The 17,930-nt window shown below is 33.9% G+C and overlaps 1 long non-coding RNA gene and 1 other non-coding gene across 2 annotated transcripts; both read left to right on the forward strand.

The window, feature by feature from the left end:
• Window positions 1-7,526: 7,526 nt before the first annotated feature.
• On the forward strand, window positions 7,527-12,999 carry LOC131063644 (uncharacterized). Its single transcript, XR_009111109.2, has 2 exons — window positions 7,527-7,700; window positions 8,291-12,999. It is a non-coding gene; the product is annotated as an uncharacterized LOC131063644 (long non-coding RNA).
• Window positions 7,968-8,051, forward strand: LOC131063844 (small nucleolar RNA SNORD25). Its single transcript, XR_009111172.2, has one exon. It is a non-coding gene; the product is annotated as a small nucleolar RNA SNORD25 (small nucleolar RNA).
• Window positions 13,000-17,930: the final 4,931 nt, after the last annotated feature.

The raw sequence follows: 17,930 nt of genomic DNA on the forward strand, positions 1-17,930 counted from the left end.
TGTAATGGAGGATTGTGGCTTTTCAATGAGAAGAGCTCTTATTGTCAGCAAGGCATATAGTGTATTACCAATGAGGTGTTGCCAACGAGGCATAGATTGTTATCAGTGAGATTTATGGCCAATGAGGCTTAATAAAGTTCTTTTTCATAGTGATTTTTTACCCTTCTAGGGTTTTCCACTCAAACACTTGTGTCATGAGTTGTGCATATATGATTTTTATGTTCTATGAATTTATATATATGTCTCGATGCTATTATTTTATGGTTTGTAGACTGGTGTATGTCTCAATGCCATTAATTTTAAGTGTTTATATGTTAAATCAATAGAATTTTATAGACCATTGATTCAACCCCCCACCCCCACCTCTTAGTGGTCCAGAGTATTCCAACACATATTAACTTTGACAATATGGTGAAGATTAGTTCTACTCGTGTTGTAAGGGATTTACCAAATATTATCAAACTTGTTGATACTATGGGCATGGAATGCCAATTGGGAAAGTAAACAGAGAGGAGATTCAAGAACAAGGAGTATTCAGTTTCAAAACCTTTGGAGTCGATGCATACGAATCTATGTGGACCTACAAGAAAAAGAGGACTAAATGGTGAAAGTTATTTTATGTTTCTTATTGATGATTAATGTGGAATTACATGGGTTACTTCTCTGAGAAAAAAATCTGAATCTTCAGAAAAGTTTAAAATATTCAACCCAATGGTTGAGAATCAAGTTGATGCTAAGATAAAACATTTAAGGTTTGATATAGGATGATAGTTTACCTCAAATGAATTTTATAGATTATATCAAGAGTACAATATTAGAAGACATTGTTTTGTTCCTAGGACACCTCAACAAAATGGAGTTGTTGAAATAAAGAATAAAACTATTGTTGAAATGTCTAGAAATATAATGAAGGATGTTAATTTGCCTGATGTGTATTGGAAAGAGGTTGTGCATATTATTGTTTACATTCTTAACTGGGTTTAGATAAGAGTGAAAAACACAAAGACGCCTTATGACCTATGGAATGAAGACCTCCTACAATCAAGTATTTCAGAATCTTTGGAAGCAAGTACTACATAAGGAGAGATGAGAAAAATCTAGGGAAGTTTGATGCAAGGTCAAATGAAGGAATATTCTTGGGATATTATAGAAGGAGTAAAGCATATAGGTTTTAAAACAAGAGGCCAAATAAGATTATTGAGAGTGCAAATGTTAGAGTTAGTGAAGAATGGAACCAAACCAAGATTGTACCTAAATCTAAGACTAAGGTATAAGTTGTTCTAGTGGCTACAAAAGAAGAGGTTGCTTTGGAAGAGAAATATTAGACGAGTGCAGAAGAAAAAGAACCTAAATAGACACTAAGATACCAACAAAGTATGTATGTAAGAATCACACAAAGGAATAGATCATCGAAGACAAGAATAAAGGAGTTCAGACAAAGAGAAGACTTGTAGAAATCGATGAACAAGCAAACTATTGTTTCTTATCTCAGGTGGAACCAAAGGCATATGCAGAAGCTAGCAAGGATGAAACTTGGAACGAGGTAACGGAGGAGGAGCTGAATTGAATAGAGAAGGATCAAACATGGGAACTGGTACCTAGATTGATGGATAAAAATGTGATAGGAACTAAGTGGGTGTTGAGACTTTAAATGGTCAAGGAATGAGGCAAGGTTGGCGTGCAAGGCTTATTCAGAGGTTGAAGGCATAGATTTTGAGGAGACTTTTGCTTCGATTGCAAAATTGAGGCTATAAGGATGTTTCTTGCATTTGTTGCTCATAAGAACTTTAAAATATATCAGATGGATGTCAAGTCAACATTCTTGAATGGAGAACTTGAAGAAGAAATATGCATTGAACAACAAGACGGATTAAAGATATCAAAAGATCTAGATATGGTTTTTAGACTCAAGAAGACACTTTATGGACTCAAGCAAGCTTTTAGAGTTTGGTATGCAAGGTTGGATAGGTATTTATTGCAATAGGATTTTAGAAAAGGTACTACAAATAACAATCTTTATTTCAAAGTTGAAGGTGATAATATATTGGTCGTTGTTGTGTATGTTGATGATATCATATTTGGAGGAGATGATAATGTATGTAGAAAGTTTGCAAAAGAAATGCAAAAGGAATTTGGGATGTCTACGATGGGTGAGCTATCATTTTTCCTTGGTATTCAAGTTACTCAGTCAGAAAAATATATTTTTTATTTCTTAGACCAAGTATATCAAAGAGATGTTGAAGAAATTTGGGATGGAGAATTCTAAATTGGCTGTAAGCCATATGGCTACTTGTTGTAAGTTGAGAAAAGGATGATGGATCTCCAAATGTTGATTAAAAACAATATAGACTATGGTTGGAGGATTGTTGCATTTGACTACTTCAAGACCAAATATTACATTGGCTATTTGTTTGGTTGTCAAATATCAAGCTAATCCTAAGAAATCTCATGATCAACAAATGAAAAGGATATTCAAATTCTTGAAAGGGATTCTAGATTATGGATTATGGTATAAGAAGGATGATGATTTCACTTTGAAAGCATACGCTGATGCTGATTGGGGTAAGAAATAAGATTCAATATCATTATCTACTATAGAAGCACAATACATTGCAACATTTTGTTGTACTCAGGTTATGTGGATGATGCAAACTCTTAGTGATATTAATGTGAATTATGATGAGAAAATTCCTCTTATGTGTGATAATAAAAATGCATTTAACATTTCAAAGTATCCGTAATGCATTCAAGGATTAAACACATTGCAATCAGGTATCGTTTCTTAAAAGAAAAGGTTGCAGAGAAAGAAGTTAGATTTGAGTATGTACCTACTAAAGAAAAAATTGCAAATATCTTTGTACTAAGGCTTTGACAAATGACATCTTTGAGTACCTTCAACAAAAGTTGGGGGCTATTGCCCCTCCTTTAAACTAGATTCATTCGAATGGTGAATATATCCATGGGGAGTTCTAAAGTTCATCTTTGGCTCCTAGATTGATTTGGTGGTTGTTCTTAGGGGGAGCAGTGAGTGATACAATTATCAAAGCTTATAAACAAGGGGGTAGATTTTACTAAAGTACCCTCTGTACTTGTTTTCAAAGGGGGAGATAAATACAGATTGGGAGAGAGATCAGTTGTGAGTTCAATTTTTATTTGTTGTTGGTGATACACATGTTTCCATTAATGACAATGGGAGAGAATGTTGGAAACTTAAGTTGTTGTGTTGTCATTGATGTCAACTTGTCTAGTGTTGTCATTTATGTCAACCTATCTAGTGTTGTCATTGATGTCACTATTTGGTGCAGATGGTATGAGAAATGAATGTTCTAATGTTGTTGTGTGGTTTGGTAGTGATATTGAGTAAGTTTGAGGTGTTTTAGAAGGTTGGTATAGTGGAAGTTTCAATATGCAGGAAACAATATTTATGTAGGAAAGAGTTTTTAATGTCCCAGTGGAAGAATGCTTTGCATTACTCTGGTAAGTGAAGATTATGGAGTGCAGTTCAATATAATGTTAATGATTTGTGCATGTTTTTCTATTAAGTTTACAGTTCCTTTATTTCTCAGATGGTATACTTAGCTGTTGTTGTTTCTGACAGTGGGGTGTCTGTTAGAACTGGTTTGGAAAATGCTTGGCAGTTTTATGAATTGTGGTTTTCTATGTTGCAACTTGTAGGACATTTTCATTTGGTTCATGTAGTGTTCTACTCCAGTTTTCTAGTGATGTTTAGATTGGCAATTGAAGTTATGGTGGTTTGAGTTTTGTGTTGTCAATTGGTCTGGCTTCCAGTTGACTAAGGTAGTGTATCCTACCTGGATCAAACCTTTTTGGCCTGAACATGCTTTGGTGGTTGAGTGGGATGTTTATATGGGTCTCACCATGGTGTGTGTAGAACCACATTAAGCTTTATGCATTGGATGGTGTTTTTGGGTCGATTGGTTGGCGCGCTTTATTGTTTATATACACGTTTCATTTGATGCCAACTTTGGAGGATGTTTTAGCGTGTGTAGTTCATTGGAATCATTTGGAAAGGATGTGTTGAGATGTGTTTGGGCCCCCTTTATCTCCTGAAGTGGATCACAATGGATGTTATAGGTTCGAGTGGTCGAATTTATGTAATATTTTCTATTATATCTTTGGCTGACCCTTAACTAGGGTTTCAATGAATTATCTTGTATATATAGAAGTGCATGTGTATGCATTGAGTATGGATGTATGCGGATTGTTGTGAAGTGAATATGAATGATGAACAATTAGATTTGGTATAATAGAAGTGCGAAAGATTGTTTGTGAAGAGCTTTGAGATAATATTTAAAGTTAGATGTGTTTGCCATGATATTGGTTGCTTAACACAATGGTTTGTGGACAAATTCATGAATAGGAGATCTTGTTCTTTTCAGTTCATTGATCCTTTGCACTTGCCAAAAAAAGGCGTGTTTCTTTTGGCAGTTTGTGCAACCCTTTGTATCTTGCCCTAAGGTTGTGCGCCTTAGTCTTGCAAGTCCTTTAGGGGCAGTGAGCTCCTTGGCCTTGAGCCTAAACATTGTAATCAATTATTCATATTGCGAGTGTGATTCTCTTCGTGGTTTTTCCTATTTAGGGTTTTCCATGTAAATTTGGTGTTCATGTGATTGTTATGCTTTATGATTTCATGTTTCATAACTGTAATAATAAGTCAATTATTGTTTAAGGTTTGATAGATCAAAAGTAAAGTGTTTTGAGGTTCGAATTGATTCACCCCCCTTCTCAATCCTATGGTGTGTCTAATGGGCCTAAATTGTGAAATACCTTAAAAACACTATATAAGAGCGTTCTTCTAATTTTTTTTCACAACTCAAGCATTCCAATGACAAGTATTAATCCACTCATTGAGCATCAAGCTGACATTTCATCCCCCATATTCTTCAAGTATTCTTCAAGGTCTAGGCACCATGGAGCAACAAATTACATCAATCTTCGTGCAAGAATGAGTTTATGATTGAGTCATTTATGTCTTGTCAAGTCATGTCATGTTATTACATTAACACTTGTGATCATATTTAAAGAGTACAACATCATCAACCTTCAATCAACTTCAACAAGCTCGCTCGGTATAACATTCAACATTTTACTTCAGCATTGTCAATTCAATTTAATTAAAGGGTTAATTCAAAACCCATGGTTTGACCTAGGCAAACCCCTATCAACAACACAATTTGTCTTCTTATGTGTGTGGATGATAGGTTTAGAAGACACAATTGCAGAATCAGACAGAGTAGAAATGCAAAATCAGGCAGAGTAGACAAAGACAATCAGATCCATCTTTTGCAAAGGTGAAAAATGGAGGACAAGGTTGCCCCACGCATTTATGTCTGACAACTTTTCGATGAATCTTTGGGAGAACATTCATGACGACATTCTAATCTTGGAAATAAACATATTATTAGCATTCAACATTCTGAGGACAAGGTCGCCCAAAACATCCTTGTCTCACACTTTCAAGCCTAGATTTTGGACACAGGTTCCTCTTAGCTCCCTACTTCCATATCTATACTTGTGTCTACATATCAAATATGGAACTACTTGTCCATGTATATTTATGTCAATTTCACACCTTAGCCCTAGACTTTGCATTCAATTTACATCTTTCCATAGTTCATTTTCAACTTAAACAAAGGGAAAACCAGAAATGAATCAACATTCATCCTTTGGGAGTTAATCTATTGATTTCATCTCCATTTAATGTAATGGTACATTGGAAAAAAGCTCTTTTCATTGTTTACATGGCTAAATTAGTGAATACTTGTAATAATTATTCGAATAATGGCAACACTAGGGGAATATCTAACTACTATCTTTTATTGTTACTTTGAGAAAATTCCTTGGTTGTAGACTATGGGCTTTATATCAGTGTTCGTGTTCAAGGAAGCATATTGTGAGAAACATAAGTGTAACTTGAGTTTTTACACAATAATGAAACTATAAATTTTGAATGCAGTAATATGCTTGTTTTTATAAATATGCTATTTAAAAAATGTAGGTTGATAAAAATTTACATTTAACTGCATCTTTTATAAAAAAATATACTTTATTACATTCAGAATTTATAGTTCCACCACTATGTACAAACTTGAGTTACACTGAGCTATAGATCTCACAATATGCTTTATGTTAAACCCTTCCTCCACGAACACCAACATTCTATAAGGCCCATAGTCTAGAACCAAATAATTTGTTCAAAGCAATGATAAAAGAGAGTGGCTAGATATGCCCCTATCATTACCACTATCCAAGTGATCGTGGGCCATATAAATAGGCAAGCAACAACACATTTATTGCTAGAAAGAGTAATCTCACCACGATTTCAACCTGTCTAGGGGTGCTTGTCAAATATGCTGCTAAAATAATACTACCATGAAGAGTACTATAACAACATTCACAAACACCTTGATTTTCAAGAGATTTCTCCTTGTATGGGAGACATGCAAGGATTCAATGAGCCATACAACTAGTATCAAAATATAAAAAACCAAAAGAATTACAAATAGAAATATGTAAAAATCAATGGTTCTAGTGGAATCCTTCGAAATGGTGTACATACCTACTACTATCGTGAGAGATATTAACCCCAACATGATGCCGATATTTTTTTTTGCCTTTAAAAAGCCTTATTGAGCTCATCTTCATCTTCATTATCTCCAATTGATAGTAGTAGAGGGTGTTCATCAACATATGATGTCATTCACAAATTATGTTGGGATACACTAACTTCACTTTCTAAGATTGTATGTTTTACCACTTGCAAAGTGTCAAGAGCAATTCAAATTATTTAATGTTATATAGTCATTTCTTTAAATTGGATGGATCACAACAAGCATCTAAAAGATTTCATATGTTACATAATCTAACACTTATCTAAATTGTTAAGAGGAATGAAATATAACATTTAAAGAGAGGGTTAAGAAGTACTCTTGAAAGAGCATATTGGACTATCTATTTTAAGTAGTGTGCAAAAATATCTTAAAAAAGGAGTTACATGTTTTGGAATTAATAATTCTAGACATTTGATTATTAATTCATTATCGATATCTAATTTTTAGCGGTCTATCACAACATCTTAAATAGTCAAAGCATTCAAAATCAACATCACATCAATTTCCAAGTCAGTCATAATCATTCTTGATCATTTCAACACATTTTTTGTTGTTGTCTCAAATTACTCAATCTATCTTCATTTACATTAATCAATCTTATATAATTTTAATTTAAAATTTAATTATAACATTACAATAAGATCAAATTGATTTCTCTACAATACCATGCTACAAAATAAATCAAATTTGTTTAAGTTGATAAATAGAAGATATTATCTATTGTGTCAATCCCATGAACATCAACTAAATATAATGAATAGGAAATAGTGTTTGGACCATTCATATTTAGAAAAAAATGAAGTAGTGAAATTTGATAATGAGTTAAAAAAAAACAAAAAAACAACAACAAAAAACCGATTGAATTCTCATTAACCATTTAATCCAATACAAGGGCAAAGGCCGCCATAGGGGATGGTTTGCTATTAGGTTTAGGTCTAGGGTTTTCAAATTAGGGCTTCGTCCACAAGGCACCCTATTTTAAGAGCATTAGACCTAAGAACCTTTACATCGAAGCACCATTAGTCCACGAAGGGAAATCTGGTTCTCGGTTGTGAAGGAACCCGACAGGTAAGATTTACTCTCATCTGCCTCGAAGATCTCAGTAGTTTCTTGTTTGCTTTTTTCGTTTTTGAGCTTCTTTCACTGGTCACCGGGCTAATCTGTGCATGAGTGACTCGTTCCCTTGAAGCCAAATCAATTTTCCATTTCCTCCCTCGCTATCCTGCTGCAAACTTCTATTTCGCAGTGGGACGTTGGGATGAAACAATCAAATCGTATATTAATTGTAAAGCTTTTTTTCTCGGGGGTTGTTTGGGCTGTAGTGTTTTGTTTATGGGCAACAGTGATGAAAATATACACAGAATCTTGATAGCTGCGAAAATGATCGCACAAAAAGAACATCTAAGGGGCTGAGTTGTCCATAACTTCTCCAAGTCAATGATCTTGATAGTTTCTGGAATATCAAATCATGACATTTTTGTTCTCTGCTGTTATTAGGGCTATATTTTGTTGTAAATAGGAATTTCTGTTATCTGTGCTTTTTATCTGTCGAACAATCGCTTCATAATGATAGGGTTTGGGCTTTTCTTTTAATCCGTTTTTACGATGCAATACTTGGTGTATATTGTTTGAATATCTGAAATTTGAATTTATTGTAGTGGTTGGGGGATCTACCGAGATCAAGGACTTAGGCGGGTGTCGTTATTCACCTTAGTTGGTTTGCCTAAAGAGTAATAATAGCTTAACCACATGTCTATTTTACCCTGGAATGAATTTGCATCACATCTGGATTAGAGAAATGTTAGGCACATCTTGTGCTGCAGATCTCATGTGGTAATGAGAATGAAACGATTAAAGGGTTGTAACAATTACACCTGTATTCTTTCTTCATTGTTATAAATCGAAACAGTAGGATGCATTTATGTCCGTTCCAATTTATTTTAGTTGAATGTTTGTTCTGTTTGTTCACCTCTGCTGTATTTATTTTTATCTTGAAGTGATTATTTGTCGATACAATTTTAATATGTAATGTCTGGTGTCTTCTCTCTTTTGGAGTTTTTAATTTTTTTCAGTCTTTGAATTTTTAATATGCCTTTTTTAGTGTTGTTATGTCTGGTGTCTTTTTACTCTCTTTTTGGGTGTTTTATTTTCAGTCTTTGAATTTTTCAATATACCTTTTTTAGTTTTTTGTTTAAAATATAATCCTACATTTTTTTTCATAAAGATGCAACTGATGATGTGACTCCAAGACGAGATAAACTAAACTGGAGCAAATCATAGCAATCAATGGTGAACAGGAAAATACAAGATCAACACTAAACTGGATCAAATCATAGCAATCAATGGGTAACAGAAAAATACAAGATCAAGCTCAGAATCTGGAATCTCTAAACAAAATGATAGATTATTAATGATCTATTATTAATAATTTCTTGATACGTAAACAAAAATAACAGTACAGAAGCCTCACCATTTTACCGTTGCACAGTCAACTTCACTTTCATAACAAATAACATGTCCACTAAAAATAGTTAGCAAGACAGTAAAAAATAGGCAACACCCATCAGAACATAGGTAGAGCAATTAAGGTAACGCTGTTCAGGACATGTATAAGGTAACGCTGATCACAACATATGTAGGGTAATTAAGAGATGCTCTGCATCATCTGTCATTTGTACGAGAAAATCTGAACCTCCTAATACAGAATAGTCGTACTGAATTGTGAACTTCAAGAGATTGCTATTATCAACTATTAAGAATCAACCATGGAACCATGGCGTTCCCTTATATCATGTAGGATATTTTGGTAAATCATTTTATATTTTCTTCTATTGCTTTAATCTCTTCATAGAACAAAGATCTTTTACCTCTGCATGTTTGTTCCTTTTTCTTATTTACTCCCTTGAAGGTTTAGCAGTACACCGATTATCATTATTGTCCTTTTGCATCACTCCTAGATCTTATTATACTTTAAAAAAGAAATAAAATTAAGGGATTGATGCAACTCAAATCAAGATGAGATGATTAAATAAGAACAATCATAACAATCAACAAGGAACAGGAAAAATGCAAGATCAAACTAAGAAAACTTGAATCTGTAAACAGAATAGATATAAAATTTAGGTAGATTGGTGCTTCTCAAATCAAGATGAGATCAAATTTGAGAGCAGAAAAAAATCAAGAGTTAACTCGGAAACTGTAAAACTGCAATTTCTAAACATGATAGATATTAAAACTAAGGGAGACTGATGCATCTCAAATCAAGATGAGGTCGATTACTTGGAGCAATCGATTAAGAGAGACTGATGCATCTCAAATTAAGGTGAGATGGATTAAATTAGAGCAATCATGACAATCAACCAGGAACAAGAAACAATGCAATAACAAACTCGGATACTCGAATGTTTAAACAGAATAGATGATATTTCCTTATGACAATAGGTATATTATTAAACAGAATAGATATATTATCATCAATATTGACTCGAATCTCTGAACAGTTTTAATATTTCCTTTATCCATAGACAAATTACAAAATAGAAAATAGTTACAGAAATCACCTTCTTCGGTCTCCCTATAGTACCTCTGTAAAACCAATTTTACTTTATTAAAACAAAAAAGTTCCCTGAAAATGTTAGTCAGCCAGTGGCGACACCTATCCGGCAAGCCACTAGGCCACTACTCAGCCAAATAAAAACAGTAAAAAATAGCGACTCTAGTCAGAACATCGGCAGAGCAATTAAGGGAGATGCTCCGCATCACTTGAAAGAGCAACAAAGAAAGTAAAGATTAATGAGTGTGTCGGTGCTCTTGTTTTATGTAATGATTGTGCTCTTGTTTTATGTAATAATCTATAACTCGATTTAAAGCAGCACATAAAAGGTCAATAAACCTCTTACCTAAAACTTAGGTGGTTCTACAATAATCTCAATGAGACAATCTGCCTTAGTTGTGTAACATTTTACACAATTCTAAGTATGTAGCTATTTTAATCAGATATTTATTTGCAAGTCTTTTTTTAATTGCGAAGAAATTTGTAAAAATTTTTGTAAGGGATTAATTGTAAGATCTCATTTATTTGATATAATGGTACAATTCAAGATGCCATCAAATTAAGTCTATATAAATATAGGGTGTCCATCAAATTAAGTCTATATAAATACAGGGTGTCCAGAGAATTTGTGCTCTTGAAATTCAAATTTCACAGGGAGTAATCCGATATCTTGGACAATATAAAAGAAATCTTTATCACTTTCTTTCCACCAAATGTATCAAATGTATTTAAAGATGTAATTAGCTTGCTAGCCAGAAAATACAAATTTAAAGAAAGCTTAAAAATAATTGTTATAACATTGTATGTTGTATTTGTTAATAAATTGTTGTGTATTTTTATCAATTTTGTCTTCTATAAAATTTGGGCGAATTATTAATTAGAGATAGTTCATCACTAATTCAGTATTAGTATTCAGTTTTTGTTAGTCAGTCACAACATTTAAACTAATCAAAGCATTTAATTCAGCATCCCATCAATGGTAGTAAAATTCTCTGATAATTTTTCTCCAAAAATGGTGAAGCCACGTGTCATTTTTCTCCTAAAATGGTGAAGCCACATGTCATTTTTCTCCATAAATAGTTGCTGTATTTTTTTCAAAGCTTACCCATGTCCCCATACTGCTACAATTTTTGCTTAAAAACAAGTGGTAAGAGGGTTCCATGCAAATTTTTAATCAAGGAAAAAGGATAAATTGGAATATTTTTTAAATTTTTTAATGAAGGAGAAAGGGTAAATTGGAATATTTGTCTATTTAAGTGGAGCAGCAGTTGCTAAAAATTTTAAAATAAGTTTTGCCAAAAAGGGGCTGGAAATAAGCACTGTTTATTGAAAAGAAATTGAAAAGAATGAGAGAGGGCTCCACCAATTTATTTGTTTCTATTTTCAAATGCTGTGTTAAGCAGTAGCTGCTTCACTAAAATAGGGAACGATTTCAATTTATTGCTCTAACCCATCTGCAGACTCATATACAAATTGCTGGCATCATAGACTATAAAAGACATTTCTTTTTTTTAATAATTTTAATTTACGATTTAATCATAATATTACAAACGATAAATTTATTTCTATAACTACACAATAAGTATTAAATGAACCATTCATATTTATGAGATAAATTTGTTACTGTTAAAACCATAGACCTGGTTCATATTTATGAGATAAATTTGTTAAAACCATAGACCAATGAACTGGCTATCGCATATAACTGTATACAAGGCTAAAGGCCACAATACCGCTTTCATTAAAATTTTAATTGTTTAATCAAAACATAGGCAATGGGTTGCTATAGGAACGGTTTACCTGTTAGGGTTATATCTAGGGTTTTGAAATCAGGGCTTCCCTCACTATGCACTCTATTTTAAGAGCATCAGCCCTCTGAACTCCACATTGAAGTAGCATCGGTCCTCAATGACAAATCTCACTCAGTTGTGAACTTGCTAAAAGAAGGTAATTAGCACTTTGTCTATTTTTTTGCTGTTATTAAGCTTCTTTCACTGGTCACCGGGCTAATCTGTGCATGAGTGACTCGTTCCCTTGAAGCCAAATCAATTCTCTATTTCCTCCCTCGCTATCTCGCTGAAAACTTTAATTTTGCAGTGGGACGTTGGGATGAAACAATTTAATTGTTTATTAATTGTGAAGTTTTTCTACTTGGGGGTTTCGCAGGGTTGTAGGGTTTTGTTTATGGTTCAACAATGATGAAGATATACACAGAGTCTTGATAGCCTGTGAATATGATCGCACAAAAAGAACATCTGAGGGGAAAAGTTGTCCGCAACTTCCAGAAGATAATGTTTTTTTATGGTTTTTCGAATCTTAAATCGTGTCATTTATTTTCCTGTTGCTATTGGGGTTTTTTATTGTTGGCAAAGTTGTCCACAACTTCCAGAAGATAATGTTTTTTTAATGGTTTTTCGAATCTCAAATCGTGTCATTTATTTTTCTGTTGCTATTGGGATTTTTTATTGTTGGAAAGAGGAATTTTTGTAATATTGCTGGAAATGAAAATTATTTTATTAGGGGTTGTAATAGTTACACTTCTGTATTTTGCGTCTTTCATTCTCACAGTTCTGAAACATATATGATGCTTTTGGGTGTCTCTTTCCCAGGAAAAAAGGAGGAAATGGCAAATATGTGTCTCCTCTTAAGATTATTGGGTTCCAACTTTCCGTAGTTCAAAGGAACAAACGGAGTAAACCCGGATTGAGTATAAGAATCTGTTAAAAGAGCGAGCTAGTCCTTGTGATGTTCTTATACTGTAGTCTATGGTGTATTTTGTTATTATTTGTGTTTAAATGATATTTTTGTTGGTTACATTATTTTTGAGACGCTGTGTCAGTGGGGTCTTCCTTCTTTTGGTTTTTGGTATTGTAGAAGATTGGAAGTAAGCATCATCTAGATGTCTACAACACAGTTTTTTTCATTAAATCAAATCTCTTTAGATTTTGTCAATTTTTTTATTTCATACATTACTTAAATTATAATCTTACATTGATTTTCTAAATTAACCTAAAAACATGAGTGGAAGGGCGAGAACATCAATGAGTGCAACAAAAGAAGTTGGAGGCTTGGAAGAACATCAAATTGCACATCTATATTTTACTTGACTCAATACTTTACACTTCAGTCTCATAAGCAATCAAAAAAACATTGACAAAAAAAATATCATATACATCTAAATAACATTGACAAAAAAAATATCATATACATCTAAATAAAGTAAAACCAATTTGAAAAAGATATTAACAATATTATTCCCACATCTCTATCAAGTTGAAACAATGGGTAAATAATGTTGAAAAGCTAAATGAACCTCTCAACTTTGACTTGAACAATTGAGGTTTCATGGTTGTATAACATTTCACAAGTCTCTACTATTACTATGTAAATAGTAGCACAAGTTTGTAATTGGAAAATTTTAAGGGAATTATTGTAAGATCTTTTCATCTCACATGGTGCCTTTGCATAATAATAGTTTCTACATTTCTATTACTACTATGCAAATAGTAGCACAAGTTTGTAATTGAATTTTTTTAAGGGAATAATTGTAAGTTCTCTTCATCTTACATAGTGTCTTTGCATATGATAGTTAACTATTTTAGATGACATCAAATGTTGCATTTAAAACCCAATTAAGAGTTGCAATATGGAGGGTTAGAGTTGGATTTAATTAATACTTTCTTTGATCTCTGTCTATGCTTAGAGTTTTTAACACTTCTCTTGCTTTTCTTATACTTAGCTATACATTGACCATTTAATATTTCTTATAATATCCTTCACTTTGAGATTTTGCTTGTTTTGGGTCATTAGACTACCATTATTGCTAGTTTTCTTGAAAGAAATTCTACATTCATTTATATAATTGATTGGTGGGATGTACAATGACATTTGTTACATATCTTTACTTATTTGAAAACATGAAACACCTTGTGGTGCATATGTTCTTCAAATAAAGGTAAATCTATTAACAACATAAAATCATAGTTCAAAGATATATGAGAAATAAATCCAAAGGAAAAGACAATAGCAAATCAAGAGAACAAATTCTTCACATGAAGGGGACAGGGATTCTCTACATTCACATGAAGGGGACGGGGATTCTCTACATTGGGCAAGTCCATTTGAAGAATAATCTTGTCATTGGATTACTTAACGAGTTTATAAAAACTTGTCATTGGATGAGGTGTCTCAACTCTCTCAATATTGAATTTTTTTCACATGATAGAGTTACTTAGTTGATATTTTATTGACCTTTTATTTGTTATAAAATTGTCTTCACACGATTTGTTAGAATTATTATATTGGATGGTAAGTGATATAAAATAATAGAACAATATTTTCAAAACTAAATTGGGTTTAGCTATATAAGAAAATTCCTGTATTTGAAATTCACTTTGCAGGATGATAGTGAAGATTAACAAAGGAGAGTGATTGAAATTCACTATGGGATAATAATGAAGATTAACAAAGGAGAGTGATTTGTTGTAGTGAGTGGAATGATTGCTACTTTGTGTTTGCATTTGTTTGTTATAAAAATGCTACAAATGAAGTCTACCTTTGCCTTAATGCCCTTAGAAATGCCCTTAGAATACATCTTGTATAACAATTGTAGAAGCAAGTTCATATTTTTTCATTGTTTCACTAGGTTTTGAGTATTTAAGAAACTCTAGGTCTTGAGTTCAAATCGCACAAAGTTATGCCATCTTTTTAGAAGCAAAACGACATCCATTATTGTTTTTTTCAAAGGTGGGATGCTTACTACTAATCTTGTTATCGATGAGAACGATTTTAGGTATAATTGAATTGAGGGAATTATAGATGTGAAATGTTTCCTTGGGAGGGTTTTAGATGTTGCTTAGATGGCCTTGCCCTCTATTGGCTTGGGCATAGTAGTGGAAGGGATGCCAATACTCCTAAGTCTATTAAATGAGTTTGCCAAATCAAAGATCTCAATACAACATGTGGAGTTGCATCATTGGTTGTTTCTATCAAGAAACAAGTTGGGGTAGGAACACTAATTGTTTACGAGCACGATAGGATTACAAGTTATTTTGGAGGAGATTGAACAACATTCCTCAAAAGTGTAATAATTCCAAATTGCGTCATGTTGCCTTCAAAGTAAAGAAACCAAATAAAACACAAAAGTGATAAATACATTCTAATTGAATTTCTTGAATTGAAATCAATTTAGACTAATCATGTCTTTGAATCTCTTTTGTGCAACTTGACATTGATGTATTCTCTATTTGCAACTATTTAGCATGACGTTTGCCTCCACATGATTTATTCTTGAAGTTCATTTAAAAAAAAATCATTTTGAAATTTAAAATGCAAAATTAGTAATTCCTTACTTAGATCACCTCTTGAATGCATCCTAAATTTTTGTTAGCTTATATAATATATTTCTTTTCTTTCTCAAAAAAAATTACCACAAGAAGAAATTTTTTATTGCTCGAGTTGTTTAACATAACATATTTCTACAATAGGGTTGATTGGCCATTTCTCATGAAGGTTCTTATGTCTTTTGGTTTCTCCTCCAGAGCTATGGACCTCATCACCCAACTTATCACCTCTGCCTCTTTTGCTATCCTTGTCAATGGCTCCCCGTCTCCCTTCTTCCAAGCTTCTAGAGGTCTGAGGCAAGGGGATCCTATTTCCCCCATCCTCTTCATTATTATGGCAGAATGTTTTGGAAGGACTATGGAAAATATGGTTTTGCAAGGCTCCTTTAAGGGTCTCCAACCTTCCTCAGCTGATCTTGTTTGTTCTCATCAACAGTTTGTCGATGATACTATTATCATGGGGGAATCTAGTATCTCTGAAGCAAAAATCTTGAAGAGTACTCTTAGTAAGTTTGCCTCTGCTTCTGGTCAACTATTTAACTTGACAAAAAGCAAACTTTTTTTCCTCAATACCCCTAAGAGAAGACAATAGAGAATCAGTAGAATCTTGGAGTGCAGGATTGCTGATCTTCCTGCTACCTACCTTGGTCTCCCCATGGGCACTACACCTCCTGACTCCTTCTGGAGCTCTCTAGTGGACAAATTCCATAAAAAGTTAGTTGGCTGGAAAGGAGCCCTCTTAAGTCAGGCTGGAAAGCTCCAACTACTTAAAGCTTCTCTTCAAAGCATTCCGATTTACACTCCTAGTCTTTTCAGAATTCCAGTTAAGTATGCTGATGCAATCGAGAAAATTCAAAGAAGATTCCTATGGTCTGGGGTTGAGGACAAGAAAAGAATGTCTTTGGTGGCTTGGGACCAGAACTGTAGATCGAAGAGCAAAGGAGGTCTGGGCCTGAGGAGAATTCGAACCTTAAATGAAGCTCTCCTATCCAAGCAAGTTTGGAGAATGTTTCATTTGGATATCGAATGGTGTAAAATTTGGCGAAGTAAGTACTCTCTGCAGTTCTCCTCTCTTTCTTCTTTTATCAATTCGGACTTCAGTATTAATGGATCCCACATATGGAATCATGCCTCTAAATGTAAAGAAAGTTTAGCCAAAGGAGTGATCTAGAAAGTTGGAAATGGTAGGAAAGTTAAATTCTGGGAGGATCCTTGGCTTTTTGATAAACCTTTGATAGAAATCGACGAATGGCCCCCCCATGCTCCCTCTTGTATTAGAACTTTTGGCTCCTTAGTTGCTGAGTACTGGGATGGTAACAATTGGCAGAATATTGAAAGCATCCATCCAAGCCTTTCTAAGCTCAAGATCCATCTATTTGCGGTCTGGTTGAATAAAGAGGTAGACTCCCTGATTTGGAAACATGATCCCAAAGGTACTTTAACTGTTTCCTCTATGTATTGTGTCCTGTCCCCCACCCCTTCAGGTAATCCTTTCTAGTCAAAAGCCTGGATTAAGGGTCTTACCCCCAAAATCAATTTCTTCTTCTGGACCATCCTCCAAAATAAAATCTTGACCCTTGACAACCTAAAAAGAAGAGGCTTTGCCTTCCCTAATAGATGCGCTCTATGCCTTCAGGAAGAAGAGTCTGTGGACCACATTGCCATCCACTGTTCCTACTCAGCCTCAGTTTGGGATAGATTTCTTAAAAGTTTTAGCATTGACTGGGTGTTTCCTAACACTATCAGTGATCTGTTTTCCTCCTGGAATATAAAATGGACTAACTCCTTTTTGAGATCATTGTGGCAGCTATCTCTTCCTCACATCTTGTGGGGTCTATGGAAAGAAAGAAATAATCGAATCTTCAGGGATGTCTCCTTCAATCAGGATATTGTGTTCCAGAAAATTCAATGGGCAATTCTGGAAAATATAGGGATCATTGAGGGTCCTTGTTTCTCGAACAACTCTCTGGAATCTAATATCTTAAGTGCATGGAATCTGAAGATTACTGACAGTTCTAACTCCAACCTTAATAAAAGACTTGAAGCTAGATGGAAAACCCCACCTTTTGGTTGGTTCAAAGTTAATTTTGACAGTGCTGGCAAAGGTAACCCGGGTCCTTCAGGTTGTGGAGCTGTTCTTAGAGATGACAAAGGAATTTGCAAGGAAATGGTTGCTGTCCCTATTGGAACCCAAACTAACCATAACGCTGAAGCAATGGCATCTCTCCAAGGTATCCTGCTTGCTAAAAAATGGAACTGTCCCTACCTATGGATTGAAGGGGACTCAAACAATATCATAATATGTCTTAAGGGGATATCAAAACCCTCATGGTCGATCAACAATATAATCATCACTGCTATAGATCTTATTAGTACTTTTAAAAAAAAGCTACATTTCCCACA

Source organism: Cryptomeria japonica, chromosome 5, assembly GCF_030272615.1.
Source record: "Cryptomeria japonica chromosome 5, Sugi_1.0, whole genome shotgun sequence".
Classification (NCBI taxonomy): Eukaryota; Viridiplantae; Streptophyta; class Pinopsida; order Cupressales; family Cupressaceae; genus Cryptomeria; species Cryptomeria japonica.